The sequence below is a fragment of the Phoca vitulina genome, unplaced genomic scaffold (genome assembly GCF_004348235.1).
Source record: "Phoca vitulina isolate PV1807 unplaced genomic scaffold, GSC_HSeal_1.0 scaffold87, whole genome shotgun sequence".
NCBI classification, from domain to species: Eukaryota; Metazoa; Chordata; class Mammalia; order Carnivora; family Phocidae; genus Phoca; species Phoca vitulina.
In genome coordinates this window covers 1,656,703-1,670,821 of record NW_022589790.1, presented here as the reverse complement: position 1 = coordinate 1,670,821, position 14,119 = coordinate 1,656,703, and the positions used below count along the sequence as shown (strand labels likewise).

Genomic DNA, 14,119 nt, shown 5'->3' with positions numbered 1-14,119 from the left:
TTCAAAAACCCATCTAGAACTTCTCCATTGTTGCACCAGCTACCCTTGGTTTAGAACAGACATTTATTTTCAGTGGTAGGAAGAAAAAGTCCTTCTGATAGGTTTCTCTTCTCTGGGCCCCGCGCTAGCGGAGGGAGAAAAGAGTTGGCATTTGAGCCCCTGGGGACCATCACCGTGCTGGGTGTTTTCCCAGGGAATTTAGGCGAATTGCCCCATTCAGTCCTTACAACCTGTGAGGCAAGTCACATCAACCCCACTTACAGAAAACCAGGCCTCAGCATGGTTAACCCATTTGGAAAGATTTAATGTTGCTATTTCCTGGCAAGTCAGGATTGGGGTGAAGCCAGCATTGAAACCCTTCTGACCCTCAAACTCATTTTCTCCCCTCCTGCAAAATAGCTTCAGTCACCTAGAAATTGTTTACTCAGTGAACCTACAGATAACCACCTGGTCCCTTAATTTAGGTCGTGTGCTAATGACTTTTTATAGTTCTTCCATATTTATTAATCTGTTGAGGTTTCTTTCTGTTACATTGGTTGTGCATTTTACCAATTAGCTTTAAACTGTTGGTGGTTTTATTTTATTGTTTTTTTGTTTTTTGGGGTTTTGTTTGTTTGTTTGTTTGAGCCTTGAAGTGTATTCGTTTACAACTGGGCATAGCATTCATCTAAAAATTTAACACTTTATAGTGTGTCTTCTTCCTCATTTCCAACCTTATCTGCTGTTTCCCACCCCCCCTCTTAAATTTGTTGGGAATTTTTTTCAGAGATCCAGCTCTTATTTACATCTCTTACAGGTTGTAATTTTATTTCTATGCTTGTGGTCATTTCCTTGTTTTACTTTAAAATAAATGTATTTTGATGGCTGTACGTTCTGTATACGAAAGAGAATCCGTGGTATCTTGTGACAGTTACGAAGAGTAGGGCAACAGCACCCGTGCCCCACTGTCCGGCGGAAGAAACAAAACTTGGGGCGCGCGGGGAGCGGTGTGTGCGCCGCGTCACTGCCCCCGGCCCAGCCCGGCCGCTGGCTTGAGTGGTACCCGCAGCCCCACGCTGCTCGTCGTGGGCTTTCCACGTTTCTCTGTAGCTCGGAGCAGTCCTGCTCAGCTGTGCACGCTTTCACGTTTGACCCATGTCGTGTACAGCAGACCCGTTCCACGGGTTGCACTTCTCAAGCCCTTGTTGAGGTGCGTGGCCCTGCACTTAGACACCCCCAACGGCGATAGCGCAGGTTTTCCGTTCTGTTGCTGCTGGGCCTGTAGGTGGTTTGCGCACTTTGCTGACTGCATATTCTTATGCACGTTTCCTCGGACACATGGGCCTTCTGCGGGAGTCTTTTTTAGGCGTCTTCATAGGCGTAGAAACACTGGCTTTAAGGGTAGATGCTTCTTCAGCTCTGCTAGGTTTTCCCAGATTACTGATAGTTGATGCAAGTTCTTGTTACTTCACGTTCTTGCCAAAATTGGGAACTGTTAGACTTTTTCCCAGTCCCATTCCTGCGAGACGGTATCTCCCTGTGCTTTTAAATTATATTTCCTTGTTTCCTAGTGAAATTGAACATCTTTTCATGTGTTGCTAATTTGTGTTCTGTGACTTACATGTTCATATTCTTTGCCCATTTTTCTATTATAGTTTATCTTTGTCTTATTCATTTGTAAAAAGTCCTATGTATTCAGGAATCCAGTATTTTAGCGGTTAATATGTGTGTCACCCTATAGCTTCTCCTTTCTCTTTACTAACAGAAATTCTTAATGAAGTAAAATGTATCAGTCTTTTGCTTTAATGGTCTTTATCTTCATACTTTTTGTGTCATGTTGAAATGGTCCTTTCTACCCTTAGATCCATGAGGGAAGGACTTGGTCTTGCTTGTTCTTCTTTCCTCAGCGCACCAGGTCCCAGTGTGTATTTGTTGAATGGAAGCATGAATTTCTAATAGTACTTAACTTTTGTCTTTTTTTTTCTATAAAATCTTGTCAGAGGTTTGCTTTTTAATAGACTTTTTTTTTTTTTGAGTAGCCTAATATGGGGCTTGAACCCGCAACCCCGATATTAAGACCCAAGCTGAGATCAAGAGTCGACGCTTAACTGACTGAGCCACCCAGGTGCCCCTTTAATAGACTTTTTAATGAATATTTGACTCTGCTGATCCTTTCTATTTTACCTTGATCTAGGTCATTGATTTTTTTTTTTGCCCCTTATTTCGTACCTCTGACTTTCTTAGAGTTTATTCTGTTCTTCTTATATTTGGTATTAAGTTTTATCACACTAATACATGCCTTTCATGAAACTATAGTGTTTAATACAAAAAAACGAGTGGCCTCTTTGTCCCCCCTTTTCCCCATTCTCCCCTCTGGAGAGATAGCCACTTTTCTTTTAGCTGATTATTTGATGTGTTTGCTTCCAAATAATGATGTTTTTGCTATCTCTAACCTAAGAGGTCCCTCTGACCTCTTTGCAGTTAATCCCCTCCCCCATCCCTAGCCCAGGCAACCCTGATCTGCCAGGATTTCATAGGATTGGACACGTAGCCTTCTGTGTCTGACTTCTGTCACTTAGCACAGTATCTCTGAGACTCTTCCTTGCCGTTTCACGTGTCAGAAACTCTTTGCTGTTGCTGAGTTAGCACCCTGTCATATGGCAATAGCTCTGTTCAGTTGTCGTTAATGAGCATTTAGGCTATCTTCAGGTTTTGGCTAAAGCTGCTATGAACATTCCAGTACAAGGCTTCTTCATGGGGATGTATTTTAGTTCATATGCTCTTTGCAGACATACGGTTTCAGTAAGGTATGTGCCTAGAAGCAGGAATCCCATGTTGTGTACTAGTTTTGTGTTTAAACTGGGAAACTGTTTTCAGTGGACGTGAAATCCAGGTGCTCCTTACTGTACTGGGTAGGACTCCAGCACCACGCTGAGCAGCAGCTGTGTGAGGGGCCATCCCTCCTTGTCCCCTGTCTTGGGAAAGCACTCGATCTTTCACAATTCAGTATGTCAGGTGTAGATTATTTTGTAGATGCCTTTCTGATGCCAGGTTGAAGAAGCTGACACATCTGATGAGAGTTTTATCATGACTGGATATTGCATTTTTTTCAAATGCTTTTCTGAATCATTATGATGCTGCTATGGTTGATCAATTACATTGATTAGTTTTAAAATATCAAATGAGATTTGCATTCCCAGAAAACCCCAACTTAGTTTTGATTTATTGTTTTCAAAATATTGCTGGATTAAATTGGCTAACATTTTGTTAAGGATTTTTGCATCTGTATTCCTGATAGATTAGTCTGATCTGTTCCTCGCAATATCTTTGTTTTTGGTATCAGAGTAACATTAGCCTCATAAAATGAATTTGGACATTTCCCCTTCCCTATTATTTTTCGGGAAAATCTGTTTAGAATTGGTGTTATTTCTTCGTTAAATGCTTGGTCAACTCAGTGAAGTTTCCTAGGCCAGGAATTTTCCTCATGGGAAGGTATTAAACTGCAAATTCAGTTTCCACAGCTTCTCTTCAGTGGGCCACAAATGTTAGCTGCCTCAGCCTCCCCGAATACTGAGCCCTGTCACTTCAAGTCACTGAGCCTCCTGGGCTGTTTTGGTCCCTGTGCTGTGACCTGGACACTGTCCTCACGGGCTAAATCCCTAGGCCTTCCCTTGTCTGTTTCCTTTCTTCCAAGGATCTCCATCTTTCCCTGTCATTTGTCCATTGCCTAAAAAGTTGTTTGTTTTTCTCTCTCTCTCTTTTCTTCCCCCCTGGTTTTCTAATTGTTTAACAGCGGGAATTCTCAGAGTTTCAAATCCTGCCATCATTTTTTAATTTCCAAGAACTCTTGTTCCTCTGGATGTTGCTTTATTTGTACGCTGGTATTCACATTTTATAGTTAAAATTTTTTACCTCTAAAGATAAATGATTTTTGAAAACATTTTCTTCTCCCTTCATAAGCTCTGTGTCCTCGAATTTTTCTCTTTGATTATTTTGGTATCTCTTTCCTGTTAGAAGCTTTCCTCCGCTATCTGGTAGTCCCCGATTGTCTACCCAGGTAAACGGTGGGAGGATCAAGGTCCTTTTTGGAAACTCTTCGTGGTTGAGCGGGGCTTGAGTCTCTAATACCGCTCTCCTGCCACCAGCTGGCTGGTGTCTTCAGTCCAGAGCACCTTCGATTTACTCCCTCCAAGAGAAAAGGCCTCCAGTCTTCTCCCAAGTTGGGAGAGGGAGTCCCTGAGCTCCTCTGAGTTGGGGAAGGGATGTGGGGGCCTAAAGGCTTTTGTAAACTGACCTTAAACCAGTGCTCCATAATCCACTCCCCACTTCCGCATGTACGTGATGGTGCCAGTTCCTGAAACTCTAGGTGATTTGGAAGTAAATCGAGTTAGTTTCTGATCCCTCCCTAGGGGTGACCTTTTGAGTACATTGTAAAAGGGGCTTGGATCACACCACTTGCATGCCTTGCATGAAACCCTGGAGTTACATAGTTTAAGACCATACTTTGTTTTTTGTAACGTGGGACAGTGCAGCTAGGGGTATTGCTTCTTAATTCAGCCCACCCTGAAGTGACCTGGAGGCCCCAGGGAGAGCAGATCCTGCCGGCTTAGATCTTCAGTGGGGGTCCAGTCTCTCCTGACCTCAGTTCATCTTCAGTGTGGGGAAACCGGGGTGCATTTGACTCCCCTCTTGATTAGATGAGTGTTCTCCTGGAACACTAAACATTCAGAAGACAAATATTCTCTTAAATGTAGATGATGATGTGATTTTATTATCACAATCAAGAAAAGGCTTTAATAGATAAAACTATCCAGCAGCTGCTAGAAAAGAAAGCCAACAATTGGTTATTTTTGTTGAGCCACAGTATCCTTTTTGAAAGCCATCTGCCGGATTTTTTTTAAGTAAAAATGTTTTGTAGTAATGTGTAAAACTCAACAAATTTTTGCAGTGTAAATATTGTATAACTGGTACCTGTGACAAGAAATAGAATGTTACCAGCATGTCAGAAACCTCCCATCCCCTCTCTTTCTTTTGTTCTGAAGATATCTACTACCCTGACCATATACTTGTTTTGCCTGTTTTTAAAGGTTATATAAATGGAATCATACAGTATCTACTCTTCTGTGCATACAGTATGTTTGAGATTCATCCATGTCTGGCAATAGTTCGATCATTCTCACCGATTTACAATATTTCACTCTGTAAACCTACCAACATTTCTACTTTCTACTGTTGCTAGACACTTGATTCATTTCTAGCTTGGAGGTATTATGAAGTGTACTGCTTTAAACGTGCCTATACGTCTGTTAGAAAATATAAATGTACATTTCTCTTGGGCATGTAGCTAGGAGTACTATGTTCATGAGTATGCAAGCTTTAGTTGACACTGCCAAGTAGTTTTCCAAAGTGGGTATACCGGGCGCCTGGGTGGCTCAGTTGTTGAGCAACTGCCTTCGGCTCAGGTCATGGTCCCAGGGTCCTGGGATCGAGTCCCATATCGGGCTCTCTGCTCCGCAGGAGGCCTGCTTCTCCCTCTCCCACTCCCCCTGCTTGTGTTCCCTCTCTCACTGTGTCTCTCTCTGTCAAATAAATAAATAAAATCTTTAAAAAAAACAAAAAAAAAAAACAAAGTGGGTGTACCAGCAGTATGTGAGGGTTCCATATTCTCCTATAGACCTAGTATTACCATTTAAATTTTTCTCCCACCACTCTAGAGGGTTTATGGAGTATCTGATTATATCTTAACTTATGACTGATGAAATTGATCATCTTTACTTGTAATCTCTTTAATATCCTCTTTTTTTTTTTTTTGAAGATTTATTTATTGTAGAGAGAGAGAGAGCACAAGCGGAAGGGGCAGAGGGAGAGGGAGAGAATCTCAAGCAGACTCCGCACTGAGTGCAGGGCCCAACTTGGGGCTTGATCTCACAACCCTGAGATCATGACCTGAGCCAACACCAAGAGTCAGACACTTAACCAACTGCGCCACTCAGGCGCCCCTAATATCCTCTTTTGTAAAGTACCTGTAAGTCTTTCCATTATTTTCTATATAGTTGTCTGATCTTTTCTTATTGATTGATAGGATTGCATATTTGGGATTTGAGTTCTCAAGTGTCATGTATATGTATGTGTATTGCAAATGTTGTTTCCCACTCTGAATAATAGTGTCATTTGATAAATAAGTTCTAAATTTTTAATATAGTCCAGTTAATCAGGGTGTGGGTTTTTGTGGTTTTGTTTTGTTTTGTCTTTTTGCCCCTTGTGGTTAATGCTTCTTGTGTCCTACATAAGACGTTTAAGGCCATGAACATCTTTGTTTTCCTGTAGCAGCTTTATTCTTTTGTCTTTCGTACTTTGGTCTGAAATCAACATGGAAGATTTATCGTTCATTGTTTTCCATATGGGTATCCAGTTGACCCAGGATGGTTTGCTGAAAAGACGGTCTTTCTCCTCACTGTATTGCAGTATCTCCTTTGTCATATGGCGACTACGTGTGCATGAGTCTGATTCTGGATTCTGTAATCTCTTGCATTGGTCTGTTGGAATATAGGACTGTTCCTAGACTCTATTCTGTTTCATTCTTTTTGTCTAATCTTGTGTCAATACAATACTGTTTTAATTACTCTAACATTATAACTAGTCTCACAATTGATGATATAAGTCTTCCAACTTTATTCTTTTCTTTGCTTTTAGAATTTTTGAATTGACTATTCAGTTTCCACAAAATTTCTGCTGGGATTTTAATAAGAATTGGCCTGAGTCTGGAGCTCAAATGGGGAGAATTGGTAGTGTTCCATTCTGTGAACATGTTATATCCCTATATTTGGTTAGGTTTTCTTTATAATTTCTCTGAAATTTTTTGTCATTTTATGTGTATGGTTCTTGCACATCTTTCATTATATTTATTTCTGAGTATTTTTTGTTTTTGATACAATTATAAAATCTTCTGAAAGTTTTCTTTTCCAATTATTTGTTGCTGATATATAGATAGACTATTGGTTTTTATATATTGATCTTATGTCCGGCAACTTTACTAAGTTCCCTTATTAATTCTAATAGATTGTAGATCATTTTGTTGTTTTATATGAATATAATCATATTATCTGAGAATAATGATATTTTTTTTCTTTCTTTACTTGCACCAGTTAAGACTTCTAGTACAACTTTAAATAGAAATTGTAATAACAGGGCGCCTGGCTGACTCAGTCAAAGAGCATGTGACTCTTGATCTCAGGGTCATGAGTTTGAGCCCCACTTTGGGTGTAAAGATTACTTAAACTTAAAAAAAAAAAAAAGAAATTGTGATAACAGACATTTTTTTTCACTGTAGTCTCAGGGGAATGTTTTCAGTATTTTGCAATTAACTGTGATGTTTTGTGTAGATTTTTTGTAGGTACTTTTATCAGATTAAGGAAGTTATGTTCTACTTCTACTTTACTGAGTTTTTATCATGACTGGGTATTAAATTGGGTCAGATGCCTTTTCAGCATCTATTGAAAGAATGATACCATTTTTCTCCTGTATTTTGTTAATATGGTGAATGACACTGGGTGATTGAAATGTGAAGACAACGTTGAATTTCAACTTATTTGTGATCCATTATCCTTTTTTTTTTTTAAGATTTTATTTATTTACTTGACAGAGAGAGACAGCGAGAGAGGGAACACAAGCAGGGGGAGTGGGAGAGGGAGAAGCCGGCTTCCCACTGAGCAGGGAGCCCAATGCGGGGCTTGATCCCAGGACCCTGGGACCATGACCTGAGCCGAAGGCAGGTGCTTAATGTCTGAGCCACCCAGGTGCCCCTCCATTATCCTTTTTTATATCACTTTTTTATATTCCTTTTGCTGAATATTTTTTTTAGGAATTTTGCATTTGTGTTGAAGAGAAAGAATGGTCTGCGATTCTTTTTTTTTAAATTGTCCTCATCAGATCTGGCAGGTTGTGCTAACTTCATAAAACCGATTAGAAACATTTGTTCTCTTCAGTTCTCTGAAAGAGCTTGTGTAAGATTGGTGTTATTTCTCCTTTAAATGTTTAGACAAATTCACTAGTGAAGCCAGCTCTGCCTGGCAATTTCGTTGTGAGAAGTTTCTATGTATTTATTTTTTAAAGATTTATTTATCTGAGAGAAAGAGAGAGAGAGTGAGCACAAGCTGGGGGAGGGGCAGAGGGAGAGGGAGAGAGAGAATCCTTAAGCAGACTGCCCACTGAGCAAAGAGCCCAATACGGGGCTTGATCCCAGGACCCTGAGATTATGACCTGAGCTGAAATCAAAAGTCAGCCACTTAACCTACTGAGCCACCCCAAGCACCCCTGTGAGAAGGTTTTAAAATGAAATTCAATTTATTTATTAGATGTAGGACCATTCAAATTTTCTGTTTCTTTTTTTGTACATTTCTAGGAATCTGAGCCTTTTGTCTAAGTGCCCAAACTTATTAGCATAAAGTTTCCTTATTATGTTATTGTTCTTATAAGTCTCTGTGGAATCTGTCCTGATGTCATCTTTATCATTATTGATATTAGTAATTGATATTAGCAATTAATTAGTAATATTAGTAATCATTATTGATAATTAGTCATTAGTGATAATTAGTAATTAGTAAGGCACACACATAATTATTGTGTGCCTTCTCTCTTCTTGATTAGTGTTGCTAGAAGTCTATCAGTTTTTATTAAGTTATTGATTTGTTGTCTTTATTATTTCTTTCCTTCTCCTTTGTGTTTCATTTGCTATTTTTCTAATTTCTTGAGATGTACATTTCCTTCTACACATGACTATAGCTGCATCAGTTTCATTTCATCTTTTTATTATCATTTAAATTATTTTCTAATTTTTGTTGTGATTTTTTTTCTTTCCTCTTATCAGTTATTTAGAAATGTATTGCTTAATTTAGAAATATCTGTGGATTTTTTAAGTATCTTTTTGGTATTTTGGTGTTCATTTCCAGCTTAATTCTACTGAGTTCAGAGAACATATTCTGAATGCTCTCAGTCTTGTGCAATGCATTCATTTACAGTTCAATATAAGGTCAGTTTTGGTAAATGTTCTGTATGCACTAATAATACGTACTCTGTCATTGTTGGGTATGCTATTTTCAAGTCTATTAATTGAGATTTGTTTATCAGATTGTTGAGATCATCTCCATTCTTTCTTTTTTTTTTTTTTTAAGATTTTTTTATTTATTTGAGAGACAGAATGGGAGAGAAAGAGAGCATGAGAGGGGGGAGGGTCAGAGGAAGAAGCAGACTCCCCGCTGAGCAGGGAGCCTGATGCGGGAATCGATCGTGGGACTCCAGGATCATGACCTGAGCTGAAGGCAGTCACTTAACCAACTGAGCCACCCAGGCGCCCAGATCATCTCCATTCTTAACGGTTTGATTTCTGAGTTATTGAGAGTGGTGTGTGAACATACATTACTAGGATTGTTAAGATCTCTCTATTTTTGCTTTTCATTTTCTCAGTTTCTACTTTATACATTGTGAAGTTAAGTGCAAATGTAGATTTGTAATATGTTCCTGGAGAATTGTCCCTTCTGTCAATATGAAATATCTGAAAGTCTATTTTTTCTAATATTGTAAGATTTGTCTGATATATACATCAGCTTTCTTGTGGTTAGTGCTTGCATGATAAATCCTTTTCATTCTTTTCTATATTTCTATGTCTATGTTTTGGTATTTCTCTTCTAATAAGCATTTAGTTGGATTTTTTTTTTAAGATTTTATTTATTTATTTATTTGAGAGAGAGAGAAATAGCATGAGAGGGGAGAGGGTCAGAGGGAGAAGCAGGCTCCCCGCTGAGCTGGGAGCCCGATGTGGGACTTGATCCCAGGACTTTGGGATCATGACCTGAGCTGAAAGCAGTCGCTTAACCAACTGAGCCATCCAGGTGCCCTAGTTGGATTTTTTTTTAATCCAGTCTTACAATCTTAGTTTTTTAATAGGATATTTAAACCAGTTACTAATATGTATGGGAGGGGCGCCTGGGTGGCTCAGTTGGTTAAGTGGCTGCCTTCGGCTCAGGTCATGATCCTAGGGTCTTGGGATCGAGCCCCATGTCCGGCTCCCTGCTCAGCGGGGATTCTGCTTCTCCCTCTCCATCTGCCTGCCACTCTGCCTGCTTATGCTCTCTCTCTCTGTCAAATAAATAAATAAAATCTTTTAAAAAAATAATAATAATATGTATGGGATTGGATATCTGTTATCTTCACATTTATTTTGTGTTTTACTCACCTGCTTTAAATTATCTTTTGTCTTTCATTTTGCCTTCTCTTGCTTTATTTTCATCCTAATGCTTGTTAATTCTTCTTTAACTATTAGACTTTATTGCTAGTACCTTAAAATATTAACTCCTTTTTCTCCCATCTTTCGTGTTATTTTTTTGTAATTAATTAATTTTTTTTGATGTAGTGTTCCATGATTGATTGTTTGCTTACAACACCCAGTGCTCCATTCAGTGTGTGCCCTCTTTAATACCCATCACCAGGCTAACCCATCCCCCACCCCCCTCCCTCTAAAACCCTGTTTGTTTCTCAGAGTCCACAGTCTCTCATGGTTCGTCTCCCCCTCCGATTTCCCCCCCTTCATTTTTCCCTTCCTACTATCTTCTTTTTTTTTTTTTTTAACATATAATGTATTATTTGTTTCAGAGGTACAGGTCTGTGATTCAACAGTCTTACACAATTCACAGCACTCACCATAGCACATACCCTCCCCAATGTCTATCACCCAGCCACCCCATCCCTCCCACCCCCCACCACTCCAGCAACCCTCAGGTTGTTTCCTGAGATTAAGAATTCCTCCTATCAGTGAGGTCATATGATACATGTCTTTCTCTGATTGACTTATTTCGCTCAGCATGATACCCTCTAGTTCCATCCACGTCGTTGCAAATGGCAAGATTTTGGGGTTTTTTGATGGCTGCGTGATATTCCATTGTATATATATACCACATCTTCTTTATCCATTCATCTCTTTCGTGTTATTTTTGCTATGTATATTTAATTACATATATATTTTCAACCTCTCAAGACATAATTATTGTGTGCAATAATACTTACATGTATTAACATATTTACTTTTCCTATTGCTTTTCATTCCTTCTTACATTTCCATGTTTCCACCTGGGATTTTCTTATGCCTAGACATACTTGTTACCGTTTTTTTTAAATATGGGTCTGCTGGTGACACAGTCTCTTGTTTTTATTTGTATAGAAACACCCATTTCATATTCATTTTTTAAGGATATTTTCTTTCTATTGAATTCTGTTTGGCAATTATGTTCTTTCAACACTTCCTGATGTTTCATTTTTTTCTGGCTTCCATTGATTTTGTTGAAAAGATGGCTGTCAGTCTTATTTTTTTCTTCTTTAAAAGTAATGTATTTGTTTTCCTCTCCAGTAACTGTCAAGATTAAACTTAGGTTTTCAGTAGTTTTGTGTTTAGATGGATTTTCTTTGTATTTATCCTGCTTGGAATCTCTAGTGCTTCTCAAATTCATTTTTCAGCCTTTATATTTTTCAGATAGTATTTTTGTCCCATTTGTTTCCTTCTTCCATTCTAGAACTCGTCACACATATGTTCAGTCTCTTCATCATGTCTTCTATGTTTCTTTTTAATTTTTTTCAGCAAGTTTTACCATAGATGTTTTCTGCTTGTGTATTTTTCCAGTGCACTATTGCTCCCTTCTGCTATGTCCAATATACTATTAAATCTATCTGCTCAGTTCTTAATTTCAATTATTCTTTTCTAGAATTTTCATTTGTTTCATTGGTTCCAATCTTCTGTTGAAATTCTCATTCTTATTTGTTTTATTGAACATACTAATCACGGTTATCTCAAAACCCATGTTTGATAACTTTGGTATCTGATACCAGGTTCTGTGGGTCTTTGTGTATTATCTGTTTTTTCTCTTGACTTAATTTCTTAGTACTCCGGTAAATTTTGATTGAATCCTGATACTGTATTTGAAGAAGTGAAGAGGCTCTGGGTGATGTTATATTCCTCCAGAGAAGATTTACCTTTTCTTCTGGCAGATAGTGAGTGTACAGGAACCACCTTAATCCAACCAGGGACGTGTTAGCTGGAGATTGGGTTGTGGTGTTTATAAAGCTTTGCTTATCTCTTGTTTGCCCTGCTACTAGGTTGTAGCCCTCCAGGAGTGCCTACTGAGAGCTTTACATGTTTACTGTGACCACTACCCCCTTCTTTGGAAGATCCTGATCTCAGTTTTTGGCACCATATTTTCTTAAGATTAGAAAAGTTTGAAATTCTGCTTAGCTTTGGTCTCTTGCCCTGAGAAGTTTTAGAATTCAGCAAATTCTATAAGGAAAAAAACCAGTAAGTATTGGGATTACCTTTCTATATTTCCCTTCTCTCTCAAATATTAGACTATCAGATTGGCCTCGAGTGACATCTGATGCCTTTAGACAGAATTTTTGTTTATCGTTTAAGATTTTCCAGTTGTTTTCTGCAGGAATGTCTGCCACAGCCTACTTTACCAGGTCCAGAAGTGAAAGCCAGCCCTTAAGGTGTTAAGATTTGGCAATCCTGGTATTTAACTGACCATTTTTGTTTTGAGCAACATTATTGTGAGCTCACCAGGATTTTAGCTTTAAAATGCACCTGTTTAACTGTCTTTTCCAGATAAGTAAAGGAATTAGTTTAGTTTAGTTTGGTTTTGTTGATTATAGCTCTTTGTAGATTTTCTGGAGTGTGTAGGAAAAAAAACTGATGAGGAGGCTTGTTCTTGATAGGATTTTCCAGGCATCTTTGATCACTGCAAAGTAGTGTCTAGCTCTTATCATTTCATTTCTTAGTACAAAGTCTTAAATAGACTGAACATCACAGGCAGATATTCACAAGTACATAGGAGAAACTAGCTTGCAGTCCAGAACTGTGCTTGTTCATGCAGACAGACCTCACTCCGTTGTGCTGTGCAGATGTGTGTTTCTTACAAGTCGAAGGTTGGTGGTTATCCGGCGCCAAGCACATCTGTTGGCGCCGTTTTCCCACAGTGTTGGCTCACTTCATGTCTCTGGGTCACATTCTGGTAATTCTGGCAATAAAATTGAAAACCTCTGGAAAGGATGCACTATTCTAGATACCATCAAGAACATTCACAATTTATGGTCACAGGTCAAAAAATCAATATTAATAGGAGTTTGGAAGTTGATTGCAATGCTCATGGATGACTTGGAGGGGTGCAAGCCTTCAGTGGAGGAAGTCACTGCAGGTGTGGTAGAAAGAGCAAGAGAACTAGCCTTAGAAGTGGAGCCTGAAGATGGGACTGAACTGCTGCAAGCTCGTAAGACAACTTGAATGGATGAGGAGTTGCTTCCTACAGATGAGCAAAGAGAGTGGTTTCTTGGCATGGACTCTACTGCTGAGGATGCTGTGAAGGTTGTTGACATGACAACACAATATTTAGAATATGACATAAAGTTAGTTGATAAAACTGAGGCAGGGTTTGAGAGATTGACTCCAATTTTGAAAGAAGTTCTACTGTGGGTAAAATGCTATCAACAACACCTCATGCCACAGAGAAATCATTCCTGAAAGAGAAGAGTCCATCGATGCAGCAGACTTCATTGTTGTCTTATTTTAAGAAATTGCCATAGTCACCCCAGCCTTCAGCAACCGTCATTCAGCAGCCATCAACACTGAGGCAGGACCCTCCACTAGCAAAAAGATTTTGCGGAAAGCTCAAATGCTGGTTAGCATTTTTCAGCAATAAAGTACTGTATAATTATGGTACATAGAGTGTTTTTCTAGACATAAAGCTGTGCTACTTAATAGACTACAGCATAGTGTAAACTTTTACATGCACTGGGAAACCAAAAAATTCGTTCGACCTCCCTTTATTGCAAAATTCACTGTATTGTGGCAGTCTGGAGCTGAACCTGCAGTATCTCTGAGGTCTGCCTGTACCGTGAAACCAAGTGAGACAATTGTTGAGTAAGGACAGAATTTGTCTGTGGGGAGAGAAGTGATTCTGTCAGATAACGCATGGGACCGTGGCTCGTATCCCAGTAGCAGAGTCCCATTTCCAGTGACTAGTATACTGCTTTCCCCAGTCAGGGCCTCACTCTGTAAGATGTACTGCGTATATCCAGGCAGATTTGCTGCTTTGTTCCTCGTTTT

At 39.1% G+C, this 14,119-nt stretch overlaps 1 protein-coding gene across 3 annotated transcripts in view; it reads left to right on the top strand.

Annotated features, from left to right (window-relative positions):
* Positions 1–14,119, top strand: part of ZNF454 (zinc finger protein 454) — a 29,858-nt gene that overhangs the window by 4,440 nt on the left and 11,299 nt on the right. The window lies entirely within an intron of this gene.